Source organism: Erigeron canadensis, chromosome 3, assembly GCF_010389155.1.
Source record: "Erigeron canadensis isolate Cc75 chromosome 3, C_canadensis_v1, whole genome shotgun sequence".
Taxonomy (NCBI): Eukaryota; Viridiplantae; Streptophyta; class Magnoliopsida; order Asterales; family Asteraceae; genus Erigeron; species Erigeron canadensis.
This window is the reverse complement of record NC_057763.1, coordinates 11,948,650-11,962,863: the sequence shown is the minus strand read 5'-3', so window position 1 is coordinate 11,962,863 and position 14,214 is coordinate 11,948,650. Positions and strand designations below refer to the sequence as shown.

The window sequence follows — 14,214 nt, the reverse complement described above, 5'->3', positions numbered from 1 at the left end:
ACTGCTTATTCAGATGCAGATCATGTAGGTTGTAAGCTTGATCGCAAGAGCACTTCTGGCACTTTACAATTTTTGGGTGATAAAATTGTGAGTTGGTCTTCCAAGAAACAGAATTGTGTGTCACTATCAACAGCTGAAGCTGAATATGTGGCTGCGGCTAGTTGTTGTGCTCAAGTACTATGGATGAAGACTCAACTTACAGATTATGGTCTGAAATATGATCATATCCCTATCTATTGTGATTCACAAAGTGCCATTGCTATTGCAGTCAACTCAGTACACCACACTCGATCAAAGCATATAGATGTGAGATAACATTTTCTCAAAGATCATATTGAGAAAGGTGACATCGAGCTCTACTTTGTGGGAACTAACTATCAGCTTGCAGATTTGTTCACCAAACCATTGGACGAAAAGAGGTTTAATTTTCTTATCTCCAAGCTTGGCATGTTAAATCTTCAACCTTAACTTATTTTGTTCTTGATACATTATTGAAAAACAAAATACAAAATTTGAAAAGACAAAAATCAAATACAAAAATATAAAATTTTAAAAAATAACAAAAACATTTTCTTTATTTTTTTCAAGTGGCTTACATATATTATGTATGTAACCCGGGCTTCATAGTTTTATTTATATATTAGTGGTTTACATATACTGTGTATGTAAATGTGCTTAAATGATTTATTTATTACTTTATGGCTTATACATACTCTGTGTATAACCCGTTCTTAAAAGTTTTTATTTATTTCCAAAAGTATTATTTTTTCCGTCAAAATATTCTTTCCCTCTCAATTGTTGATATGAGAAGCGAAAAATTGAACGCCTTTGTGTACTCCCTAGTTGTCTCATCTTGAACAATTGATTGAGTTAAATGTGCTTAAATGTTTTATTTTGCATCCAACTTGTTGATGTAAGATGCGAAGGATCAAACGCCTTTGTGTACTCCCTAGTATTCTTACTATGAACATTGTTGTTGAAGCAAAAAGTTGTGTATCCAAAAATTTTTTTTGTTCACTTTAGACTCTCAAATTTTTCTGTAAATATCACAACAAAGATTTTTTTTTGATTTCACAAAAACCAATTTTTTCTCTACCTTTCTATGAAAAACATTTTGATATACCTTTGCATAGATTAAAGGGGAGTTTGTGATTTCAAAAATTGCAAAATTTCAAATGTTTTTTCAAATCTTTTCATACACACGTTTGATGATTTTCAAATGACTTTTCATCAATTGAAGTTTGTTGATTAGTTTGCACTTGCGCGATTCGTTCACTCCATGAACTTCATCATCACTGATGAGTTCTAACCCTGGAGTATTCAATTTTTTCATTAGATTGTAAGGGTATTTTGAGTGATGATAATTTCGTGCAAATAGCATGGAGGGAGTAAAGTCGAAAAGTGAGAGGTTATGGTGATATGTTGTGAGAAAAGGGTTAAAAGAAATGATACCCTTCTCTAAATTTCTCAAATCGCCGGGTAAAACACATTTCTATCGGATGTCATTTGTTGATATCTTGATAAAGACTTCATGGACCCAGTGAAGCGATGCACATCTTTACCTAACCACTCAAGTGTTTCTTAACAAATACTTGTTTCATTTCTCACGGAGATTTTCACATTTCTATTGACTCTTCATTTGGAAGATGTTGATATTGAAAAAGGGCGACATTCTGCTCCAGTCCCTGACTTCATTTGATCACGTTGTGTCTAGAGCTATCGTGCTTGATCATTCATTTGATCATTTTCATTTTCTTAAGACACATTCAAGTCATATCTTTGTGATATTATTGCTTATCTATGTGATATAGCCGGAACATTTGTAGTAATATCTTAATTGATATTCCACGATGATCAAATGGAAATCCCACCAATGCTAACATCTTTTCCAACATTGAACGTAGGTCTCATAATTGTATTTATATGATTATCGAGTGAACGAGAAGTCTATCAGTGACCTCGGTTATTACCAAAAAGTCTTTAAGGATAATAGATTATGGTTATCGAACGCCTTGGTGACACTGACCATGATTTATATTCTTTAAAGCAATCTCGTGGTTGAAAAGCTGCAAGACCGAACTATGTTAGAACATTGCTTTGTGCATATTTCAATGATATATAGGAAATCCGAAAAATGTTATACATTTCTATTGGTCATTTCATTAATCCTTTTGATTTTTGAACATGTTAACAGATAATTCTTATCCGGTTTTTCCATTTCTCTTCTCACAAACACAAAAACCACCAACATTATTCTATAACGTTTATACCAACAATTTCAACCTTACATTTTAGTTACCCTTAGGATTCTTTGGGTTGGGCTAATGGTTTGGATTGATGAGTTGATGCTTGATATTTCTCCATGCAAATCTCTTTTTAACTTGTGATATTTCTTTTAGTATTTAATCAATCAATGTTTGCATAGTGACATTGGTTCCCAACTTTGTCATTATGAGGGGGAGAAAAAGATTATGGTTGATTGAGAGAAAAATTTTGAGCTTGATTTGTGCAAACATAGAGTTAGTGAGAAGGCTGTAGTGAGTGTATGGAGGTTAGGGATGAAGATAAGAGAGAATATTTAGAGTTAAAGATGTATGGGATTAATGGAAAAACTTGCAATTAATTAATGGAATTTCAGTCAATTGAGCTCAGATTTTCACTGGATTTTAGTCGACTGAGTTCTTGACTTGAAAAAGAAAATCAAGATGATTACAAAGATAAGAATGAGACCAATGATGAGAAGATATTATCTCAAGATGGAACTAATGTTCAAAGATGCTCCAAAATGTTTATACTAATGAATTGAGGGGGAGCATGATCACTTCATAAGAGATTTATCCAAATTTCATTCAAATATTTACTCTCCAAAGTGTTCACACTAAATGTAACAAAGATCAAAGCTACGAAAAGTTGAAAAATTGATTGGAAGATTCAAGACCAAGAAGTAAAGCTTCAAAAGAGTCTTCATCAACAGATTTCATTCAAGATCTTCAAATTGGTCATTTACACTTGTTCAAGAATGTTCCTATGCATACATCAAGGGGGAGAGTACAAGTTTTTGATACTTTATTCCAAGAAAACAATTTTCACTCAAGAATCGAAGATTGAAGAACTAACGCTAGGTTTATACCTTCCGCATTTCAAAAGACAACTCTGATTCTTGGTTCAACAATTTTCAAAGATTCAAGACAAACCTTTTATTCTCTGTTCAATTAAGAACATTGAGAATTACCTTATGTTTTAACTTCAAGAAGTCCAAGACCAAGATTGATTCAAGCTCTCCAAAGACAATGAGAAAGCTTTGAAGACTTGTTTCATCATACCAATTGTCTTCACCACTGGGCTCATCAACTTCATTCCTACAAGACAAAATAACACGTACTTCATCCATTATAATATATTACTAAAGGGGAGAATGTTAGAAATCCAAAATAGTGATAAGTTGTAATTAAGATTGTGGACTTACTTGTTGTTAAATCATAGATATATGATAACTAAGGATGATGAGCTAAATATAAAGTTTAGCATGTGTAAGGACTTATAGTATAAATACTCCTCATTCCTTAGGTATCATATATATACATGTACATATAACTATTTCAATAACAACCTTCATAATTTCCTTACACCTCTGTCCGTCTCAAAATACACACACACATACTCTCTCTCAATACACACACTAAACACACCAAGAACACCATTGTTCTTGTAATTGATTGGACAGTTTTTGCATTTCAGGAGGAGCTAAATGATACGGTGTTTTAGCGACTGGTGCTGCACCGGGAACTAGATCAATATTGAACTCGACTTGTCTAACAGGTGGAATGTAACACCCGCCAATTTGACCGGTCAACGCTAGCGAACTCGTAAAACAAAAATTAGTCAATTTCAAGTAAATAAACTTTTGTAATGAAAATGTAAGCATGTGAATAGTCATTAGAAACGTAATTCCAAAATATGTTTGGTTTTGTCAACGAACAATTTGAACGAGTCTCGTGTTAGAAGTCTTAACGAAACAAATCATTTCTCAGGAGAAACCGGAACTAGTTGCGAGAGTGCAAAAGGGGAACAAAATCCCTCCCCACCTCTCATTTCTCCCTAATCTCTTCACACACAAAAACACACACTCTCTCTTTTCTATCTAAAACACAAGAACAATCACACACAAACACCATTTTCTTCCTCCAAGAGCTCCAAAACCGGATTTTTAGCTTCGGGTCAAATTGGTAAGTGTTCTATAGCTCAAAATGTTCCCCTTAACTAATAGAATACTTCCTTGTTATAGACCTAAACGATTTGTGGTCGATTCGAGTGTAAAATGGTTATTTTTGCTTAAAAACGGGTTTAAAAGAGGATCTTGAGATTTTGGAAGTGGGTTTGTTAATTGGTATGTTTTTATGGTGTGGTTATACTTCAATCTGGTTATGTTAAAGTTTGGAAACTCGATTTGGCTCCTAGGTTGGTCAATTTTGATGTGAAAACCCATTTTAAGCAAGAACATGCCCAGGTGTGCCACATGCATGTATGCATGTGCCACAGTTTTTGTATAAAGCCCGAACAGAATCAAATATGCGCCACATGCATGTATGCATGTGCCACATATTTGTCAAAAATCTGAAATGCTATATATGTGCCACATGTAGTAATGCATGTGCCACAGTTTTTGTGTAAAGCCCGAACAGAGCCAAATATGCGCCACATGCATGTATGCATGTGCCACATATTTGCCCAAAAATCTGAAAAGCTAGATACGTGCCACATGCATTTCCTACGTGCCACATATTTGCTAATTATGTATATATTTGTGTTCTAAAGTGTCTAATCCTTAGTTGCTTAACCCAAATCCATTCTTACATCTTAATGATCCATAACAAGGCGCATGTAACGCTTGGATTCCTCCGTCAAAAATTTAGTGTCAAACCTCAACTCGTGTTCAACCAAAACCTTTATATCTTTAACCAAATGTACTAGGCATACTTTAAGATATAATGTGATGATATGATGTTGATGTAATAGGTTTGTGATCGTTGTGCTCCTCACTCACCCGTTTAAGCTCATTCTAACGACATCTAAGGCTAAGGTGAGTTCCGTAGCTCCCTACTCAATTGAGATTCGGGCTGAAAAGTGTATACATACATGCTTGATTGTTTGATTGATTGCTTGATTGGCTTGAGTTACGATTGTCTTACTACTTGTTTGATTGCTTGAATTGTCGGTTTGTCGGTTTGATGGATTTGTTGATTGTTTGGATTGGTTTGGCTTAATTGTAATGTTATGAACATATACGCATTGTTATACACGATTGGAGCGGTTTACATGCAAGCACACCCATTTTGGTACTTTAGTGACATGGTTGACATACGTTTGATATGCATTATGACATGGACATACATACTATGCATGATTCGATATTGGCACTACTTGTGGCCATTCATTACACGTATTTACTATGCATCATATACTCATATGTCAGTTGGTTGATTATACATTCGTTTATGATTATGAGATGTGGTTAGGATAGTTGTACATATATGGAAGACGATGATACAATTAATGAATTTGAGATGTGGTGGGAAGGCTGCGGGTGACCCTATATATAAGCATCAGTGATTCCTTAAATGTAAAGTCGTATGAAATGTATGTGCATTGTGGTTTGGATGATTTGTGGGATGAGAGACTTTACGCGCTTTACACGTAACTTATACATATTGTCGCACTTTACACGCAACTATACATATTTTTGTGCTTTACACGCAACTTATACATATTGTCGCGCTTTACACGCAACTATACATATTTTTGCGCTTTACACGCAACTTATACATATCGTCGCGCTTTACACGCAACTATACATATTTTCGCGCTTTACACGCAACTTATACATATTGTCGCGCTTTACACGCAACTATACATATTTTCGCGCTTTACATGCTACTACACATATGATCTGATTTTGATACGACATTGTGACATGGTTGTTCTACATTGGATATCCGTCCTGGCATATGCATACACACAATACATGACTTGGATATTTTCACCACTTGTGCTCATCTTTTACACGTGACTATTTTATGCCATGTATCCTTGTTGTGATTTTACATTGTGACTATTGTCAATGGTTCCTTGTGAACCATTACTACGAACTCACCAACCTAGTGTTGACTTTGTTTAGTACACTTTTCAGGTAATCAAGTGAATCCAAGATGTGATGGTTGATTAATGCATGTGCTAGAACTTGGGTTGGACTTACATGGATCCAAGATTCATTTGCCCCATATTTTTGTATTATGCATTATGTACTTGTTTGTTGATGCTGGATTCACCGAATCCTTTTTATTCATATAGTTCATGTTCTACGATAATTCCATGCTTACGCTATATCTTTTCGGTAATATTTTGAGCCTAGCTCGGGGTGTTACATGGAATCCCTGGTAAGTCGTCAGGAAAGAGATTTGGAAAGTCCAGTACAATGTGGATGTCTTGAACTTTCTGTTCTTTAGCACTTTTATTGATGACATGAGCTAGGTACACAAGATGATCTTTCTTGTCCAAGTACTTACGGAATTTCATGGCTGAGACGACCTTAAGTTCGTTCGTGGACTTGTCGCCATGCACAATTAAGATCTCGCTGTTCTGGAGCGATATATGAACTGATTTCTCGTGGCAACAAATAGTCATGTGGTGTTTGGATAGCCAATCCATTCTCACGATAATATCAAAGCTACTAATCTCGACAGGGATTAGATCAATCGTAAAGTTCTTGTCTAGTAAGATCAAAGGATAGTCTAGAACAATTTCGTTAGTACCGTACTTTTGGCCATTTGCATACTCTACCACATATTTATCATTAGTTTGCCAGTTATCATGTCAGTCTTAGCTCTAAAGTCTAATACAACAAAGCTACCGTCCTCGCCTCAAAACGGGTTTAAACAAGCACAAGTACACAAACGAATGTCTAGATCGATTTTTAGGACTTGTTGGGACATAGCACTAGTACATATATGCACAATAACACTAACCAATAACACTTTTATTGATTTTCAAGATCAAATATCACATCAATAAGTTGTGACTTCAAGAACAAGTTGTACCTTCATATTCAAAAATGGGTTTTGTAGATTAAGGCATGTTATGAGCCAATTTGTTTACACAAATGTTATTAAACACATTTAGACACAAACCCATTAACTATTAACATGATTTTTTATTCAAAAATTGGACCAAATCATCAAGAACATGAACTTGAAAAAGTACACTTTTAATTTGATCAAAAACTCATCAAATGTTGTTGTTACCTGAGAAATTATTCAAGAAGTGTGTTTTGATTATCACAAGGATGCTAAAAGCACAAACGATTTCGATCGAAAGTATCAAAACCAAAAGATGCTCTTGTGTGTGTTTTATGGTGTTTTTGTATGTGTTTTTAGTGAGAGAGGTGAAAGATGGAAGAAGATGAATAGTGTTGTTTCTCTCTCTAGGGTTTTTCATTCTTTTCTATTTATACCTTCCCATAATAAATGAACTTAATAAATGCAAGGACTATTTGCGAACATTTTGAATTAGAACTTTTATGAACACGAACGTTTACAAACCGAACATTAATATTTGATCATACTTAATCATAAACTCGTCATATAAACCAACATTTAAGATCAAATTGACCTTCATATAAGCACGTAATTTGGTCTAAAGCACGTCAAGAACTTAAATAAATTAAACTGTCTAGCCGTTCTAATGGCGAAAGTACTTTTCAAAGAACTTATTTAGAACATTTCTAAGACGGTTGTTATAGTTTTACTCGATCTCATCAACATATTACTTTTATTAAGGATTGAAATAAAAATGTGTCGTATCATATTTTCAAACGGTAAGTTGGGTTTTTAAGTTAGACAATAAAGATAAGAATGTACTTATACATAAAAATTAAGGACTTCTATGTAAATAATAATTAAGAATATTAGATGATGAAATGGTGCTAATTGGATGTTACCTAAGCTATTGATAAAAAAAATTCTTCTTTTGGATAGAGATCTGTTGAGTCCTAATGTATATATTGTATAAATGTTAGGTCCAGTTTCGACTGAAACTGGGCAGTCTCCAGTCACATTTGGAGACCAGAAGATTTGTCCATAAATATATTGAAGTCCAATTGCGATGTACAGTTAATGCAACTGAAGACTTCATCCAGTTGAGATCTGATCAGAACTAAAGACATTCCAGTTGGAGTCCAAGACAACAAGTAAAAGATAGAGAATGACAATGGCAAGGAAGCCCAGTTGGCATTATATTCAGGTAGAAACTAGAGAGAATCAGTTTAAAGCCTTTACAATGCTTTACACTGATTATGCGGAAGACCTTTTTGCTTTATGCAGCTTTATACAAGACAATATCATTTGTCTATGATTAAAGTGTAGAAGTGCATTAAGCAGGTTGGATAAAGTAACATCTTGACTTACCTTATCAAGCATTTCAAAGGAATTCAACTAGTTTTCTTAAATGTTGTCAACCATATCTATACGACAAAGTTGGAAGCCCAATGCCAACTTTGTCTATAAATAGAGGTCTTTGAACAACAAAAATACAACTTTGCATATTCAGACATTTGCAACATTATTGGTGAACTTGTGCAATATTCTCTCAATCGTAAAAGGGAACACTTCACAACTTTAAGTGTTTCGATTGTGAAAGAGAATTTCCAAGTGTAGATCAATTGTATTTTATAGGTTGTTAGGATATTTACATTCATGTATTATCTTGGTTCCGCGACAACCTTGTATTTTATTTAACATCAATAAATAAAATACATTTGAAAATTACAACTTGGTCTCACCATATTTACCTTTTTGTATTTACTTATTGTATTGTCATCTACTTATTGTCACCTTTAAGTAATCTAAACAAGGTCTTAGTATACATTCGTTGTAACTGGTCGTCTCTAGTTCAGTGCTTATATTGCAAAAAAATCTCATCATTGACATAGAGGTGTCTTCAGTTAGTACCATCTCTTGAGTTAGGACTTATATTTGGTATCAGAGCAGAAGGCTAACACACTTGCCTTGATCTGCTAGGAAGTCTACTACTGAAGGTGAGAATAAATGGTCTTGGTCCTAATATTGAAAACATTATTGTTAATGTTCCTCCTGGTACACTTAATGAAAATGTGAACACTAATCCTCCTCCTCCCCCTCCGAATGTGTGACAACCCTCATCTGAGCATATTTTCCCGAAGTAATTTTCCGACCGTCTTTAGTTCATTCCGTTCATTTACGTGACTTTATAACTAGAATATGTACTATAAGGGAGTGAATGCCATTAGTCTTTAAGGCTTTACTAACAAAATTAGTGGACTTATGTTATATTCGAGCTTTATGAGCATTTAGACTTTCAAAAATTTGTGCGTGGACTCGAGAATAGGAGGAATACTAGTTGTCTTGTGGAAATGCCAAATTAATTAGTGAAACACTTAAATGTAAAATTGTTAAAGATTTTATTATCAAATATGGACGTGTTTATAGTCGTTTGGAAGCTATTAAAAAGTTAAAAATAATTATGTTGACAAAATAAATTAATGAGTCTCGAGTTTCCGTTAATTGTCGAGTCAAATGAATTTTCTTGAATGTCAAAGAAGTCAAGATTGAGTCAAAACCTGGAGTGACTATTAAAGCCCTAAGTTCTCCAAAATAAACTCTTTACTCACAAATTCTCTTTATTCTCTCCCTCTTGCTACCCTCCTTTGTTTCCCATTTTTCTTTCATTTTTTTTTTATCACCATCAACATCAAATAATCATCTTCATCAAATATTTATGTACTAGGGTTTTGGTCAAAATTGGTCAATCTATTTCCTTCTTGTTCATGTGATATTAGAATTAGGTTATGCTTCACGTTCTGTAGCAATTTAGAGAAGTTATAAACTCTTCGGATTAAGTTCTTTGAAAACTAAATTCTCCTTCTTAATTTTCTTTCAGATCGTCCATGACTAGGGTTTTTTTTATTAACTTCTCTATTTAAGTTCTCTAGTTAAACTCTCTGTTACAAACTCTCAGAGTGTTTGTTGCAATGTAAAGTCGACAAGTTCTACACCATATAAACTGTCTAAACTCTTCAAAATAAGTTCTCTGCCTAAGTTCTTCAAACAAGTTCTCCAGACAAACAATTTGTTCCTTCAAACTCTCTGTACGTTAGTTCTATTTCTGTGCAAGTCGACAAAAGTAAACTCTCTATTTTTTTAAACTCTCTAAATAAATTCTTTGGACAAGTTCTTCTTTGTAATAAGTTCTCTAAATTAAACTTTTTGGATTATAGTACTTAAAGTCTTTGAAGTTCATTAAATTATCTGAAACACTAAATTCTTCAAGACTTAAACTCTTTAGTTTATATACGTTCTTTGTTCAGTGGTCAAAGACAAAACTTTAAGTCATCGACATTTTTAAGTGTTTCAAGTACACCTAAGTTACTATATACTAGCATGGTACCCGCGCGTTGCGACGGATACCAATAAAAAAGCGATGACTAAGTGTGACGGTTTCACATACGATACGGCTAAAATCTTACTAAAGCAACATGTACGAACTATATAATTATTTCAAATCTACAACTATAAAAAACACAGCTCCACTAATACTCTTTATCTGACTATAATAAAGGACATGCGCATTGTAGCATCCGTTTCCGTTCTATTTATGTAAGAAATAGAAAACCAATGAAAACATATTTGTGATGAATGATAACAAAACAAACACGAAAAGTGACTTTAAGAGAAATCCTTGGCTAGTCAAGTTATGCAGCAGTTTTTTTCTTAACTTTGTATTTATAGAGAGTAGCAGCCAAATAACTTCTAAGTTCACACTTGATGATAACATGTTCTTTTTATGAAGAATCATTCTTTCTCGAACTTGGCTGGTCCCCTTCACTCCCATTTGGTAGCTGATATGAAATCTGCACTATCATAATAAAACCCCTCTAAGTATATGAGCATTTATGGCAGAAGATTCAACAAAAAAGATTAATAAGAGATCAATGATAAAAAAGAAAAGAAAAAAAGAAAAAAAAAGGAGTTGGCAGAGCATTGAACTAAAATATACTCGATTGACCCAGGCATTAACCATACCATTTTGTTTAATTAACATTGACATATCAAATTGAATACTATGGCGTATGTCGAGCTGGTTGTTACTATTTGCAGTACATCAACATTAACAGGTAAACCATATCACCACCTTGATAAAACATCGATGGGGCATGTTACTCAAGAGTATATACGGTATTTGTTCACATTATTATTATTATTAGTGAAGCCAAAGGCACATAAACAATCATGATAATATTAAAAGACCCCCACACAACGTAATGGATCAACCCGGTAAAAGAAAAAGAACATGGTTTATAAAATGCACTACAAAGTCTTTCGGGTCAAGTTATCCTAAAAAATACCTAGTTGGATTTGACCTTTTGAACCAATGCCAAAAGTATTCATTTGCCACCATGAAATAGATCGATGTAAGAAACTGAAGCTAACTTGAAGGCTTTATTACCTCAAAGCATTAAAATCGATTACTTTGAGATTTTATGAAATGCAAAATGTAGATACATGCATGATATTTGAAATCAAACATACATATTAAGTCTATACTTGTCTATCTTTTCTTAAAATCTTTGGTTATTTTCCCCGTCAGTACCATGCGCAAATGACATTACACATATGTGGAACTTGCATTTGAAACTGCTGCGTAAATGTCATTGGAACATAGCATAACCAGAAAAATAATCAGAATGAAATTTCCAAAAAGTATTATATTTACCTCATATGGAGAATTTCTATACGATCACCACGAAAATTTCATCAAGGATCTCAATGTCCACGACTTTACTTGGGCTGCAATAAGGAATGGAGTAGCATAAATAATGAAGCTAGGTTTTGTAAAAGCTAGTTTGTTAATTTTACTTTCAGATTATCTCACTGCAGCATAAAAAAGGAAACATTAACACACTTCATACCAAGCTTCAGATCCGCAAAAGCTACCCACTTATCACCGCAACGAATGACTTTTCACCGAGTTGACCTTTATACATCCGAATCCACCAGAGCCTATGTTTCACTTTCTTGGAAATCATTTGTTGCGGTTTTTAGTAACTTGTAATCCATAATGTCCACTAATGGCTTTTGGCTGTTTGGTTTGAAAGTACTATTAGTCATGCTAATGAGTGCAGTCAATGGAAGCCCTCTTAATAAATCTTCAAAAACAAAACAAAAAAATCATAAAAATTTGAAAGTTTAAAGGAAATCTTCACCACAATATATATTTACCTGAAACCAAAAGACAACTAAATGGGCAATCTTTACCACAATATAACATAGAAAACTGGTGGACCATAATCAATAAGTTTGTAGCATTGGGTTTATGAGTTGCTTGCTTACATCTGCATCTTCTGTACCAGATTTGGTTATCTCCATTTTTTGGTCTTCTGTAAATGCAAAATGCGGCAGTCAATAAAAAGCAAATGAATCAATTATGAGTCAATTTAGCAAAACTTTAACTTGAACCCACATATGACCCATGGCGTATACTGACAACAATTAAAGAAATCCTCAAAGTATGCATACCATGTATCTTGGTTTCATTTAGACGTTTCACGGAGTGCATATATGCATTCTTGGTTGTTCACTACCAAAGGAGCCAATAATATCCTAAAAACTCCAAGTGCAAATTCGTTGTCTGTAATTAAACAACAATGCGCGAACTTAGTACCCGAGACATAAAATTAATGAAACATGACTTCACTGTGGGATTACCGATTTTGAGCTTTAAGCACATCAGCTTCCATTTTCACTACTTCTTGCTTTGTGTATGTATTATCCGTAAAAGAACAAAAAACTTCAGTATGTAGTGGAGCTAATTTCTTCATATTTCCTATTTTCCCCAGAAAAAATAATCAGTTAATCACAATCAACATCCATATCACAAAATATCCAAACCAAATAATAAAAATCCAAACACTTAACGCAACAATGAGCATCGATGATACACCAAGAAGTTGTAGCCTTTGTCAGTTAAGAACATCCATCATAATTAACTATTGATATAAGAAATACAAAGTATCTGGAATAAATACAAAAATGTATATAATTGAAAACATGATATATTTATAAACCCCTTGGAAGATGACTTGGGGAGAAGAATACCGGCAGTAGTTTTGGAAGGAAGAAAAATCATCTCAACAACACTATTATAATTCACACAAAAAAAATGTCGCCGGCGATGGAGGTGATTTGATTATGACATAGGTGGCGGAAATAGATCGAGGGATGATGTGGGTCTAATGGACGCATGCCAAGGCGGTGTTTGTGTTGATCGAAGGAGGCGATGGGCGGAGGTGGGTGTGGGTGGGTGTTTTAGCCGAGGGAAAGAATTCTAAACCTAGGAAATAAGGGTAGGGTGATAGTGGTGGTGGTGGAGTGTATGCTGATGGACTGGTGGCGATGGTTGCAGAGGAAGATGGAGGTAAGGCTGGTTGGGTGATAGACTGATAGGGTTTTGGTTCGTGATGTTGTTTGGATAGGGGCAGTTTAGGAATATTGAAAAAGTGCTTAAGTCTTAATCTCAATCTCTTTTATATAAGGGATTATAGATATAATACGACATTACACGAGACATAATGACATTTTTTAAGACACTAGTATAGGGCATAGACGTGCACAATTGAGTGAGTACTTATTGGGTGACTTGTGTACAGCGTAGGACGTTTGGACAGATCATGTTCGTCTTTCAGGTGTACTTGACTGTTCGTGTTATTGTTCATTCATCTAGGGTATTTGTGCTTGTGCTGCTTCCAGGTGAGTTTCGTAGCCCCTTTTCTTTACATGTTTTGGGGTGAAAAGTATATTTGTTCTTTTTAAACAGTATTGTCGATTTCTGTTTATGTTCAACATTGAGACTATGCGTATAGAGTTACTTATGCCATTTGACGTGCTTCTGTCTTGTTGTACGTGTGTGATTATGTGTTTGTTGTTGTGCTTTATGACGTGCTTATTTGACGTGCTTTTTATGTATTGGAGACTTGAGACTTTAAAACTATGGACTAAGGCAGGTACCGTAAGGCCAAACTTTGGGACTTTGAGTACTTTGGGTACATTGAGTACCTTGGACTTTGAGACATTGAGACTTTGAGTACTTTGGGTACATTGAGTACCTTGGACTTTGAGACTTGAGACT

At 34.3% G+C, this 14,214-nt stretch overlaps 1 long non-coding RNA gene across 6 annotated transcripts; it reads right to left on the bottom strand.

Annotated features, from left to right (window-relative positions):
• Positions 1-10,593: 10,593 nt before the first annotated feature.
• On the bottom strand, positions 10,594-13,523 carry LOC122592535. 6 transcript variants are annotated; one of them, XR_006322728.1, is made up of 7 exons: positions 13,185-13,523; positions 12,795-13,075; positions 12,606-12,717; positions 12,309-12,466; positions 11,999-12,168; positions 11,803-11,876; positions 10,594-10,939 (listed from the first exon to the last, which is right to left on the bottom strand). It is a non-coding gene; the product is annotated as an uncharacterized LOC122592535 (long non-coding RNA). The 6 variants fall into 6 exon arrangements; XR_006322724.1 differs by having other exon boundaries at positions 11,999-12,235; positions 13,185-13,522; XR_006322725.1 differs by having other exon boundaries at positions 11,999-12,235; positions 12,345-12,466; positions 13,185-13,522.
• Between the last annotated feature and the right edge of the window lie 691 nt (positions 13,524-14,214).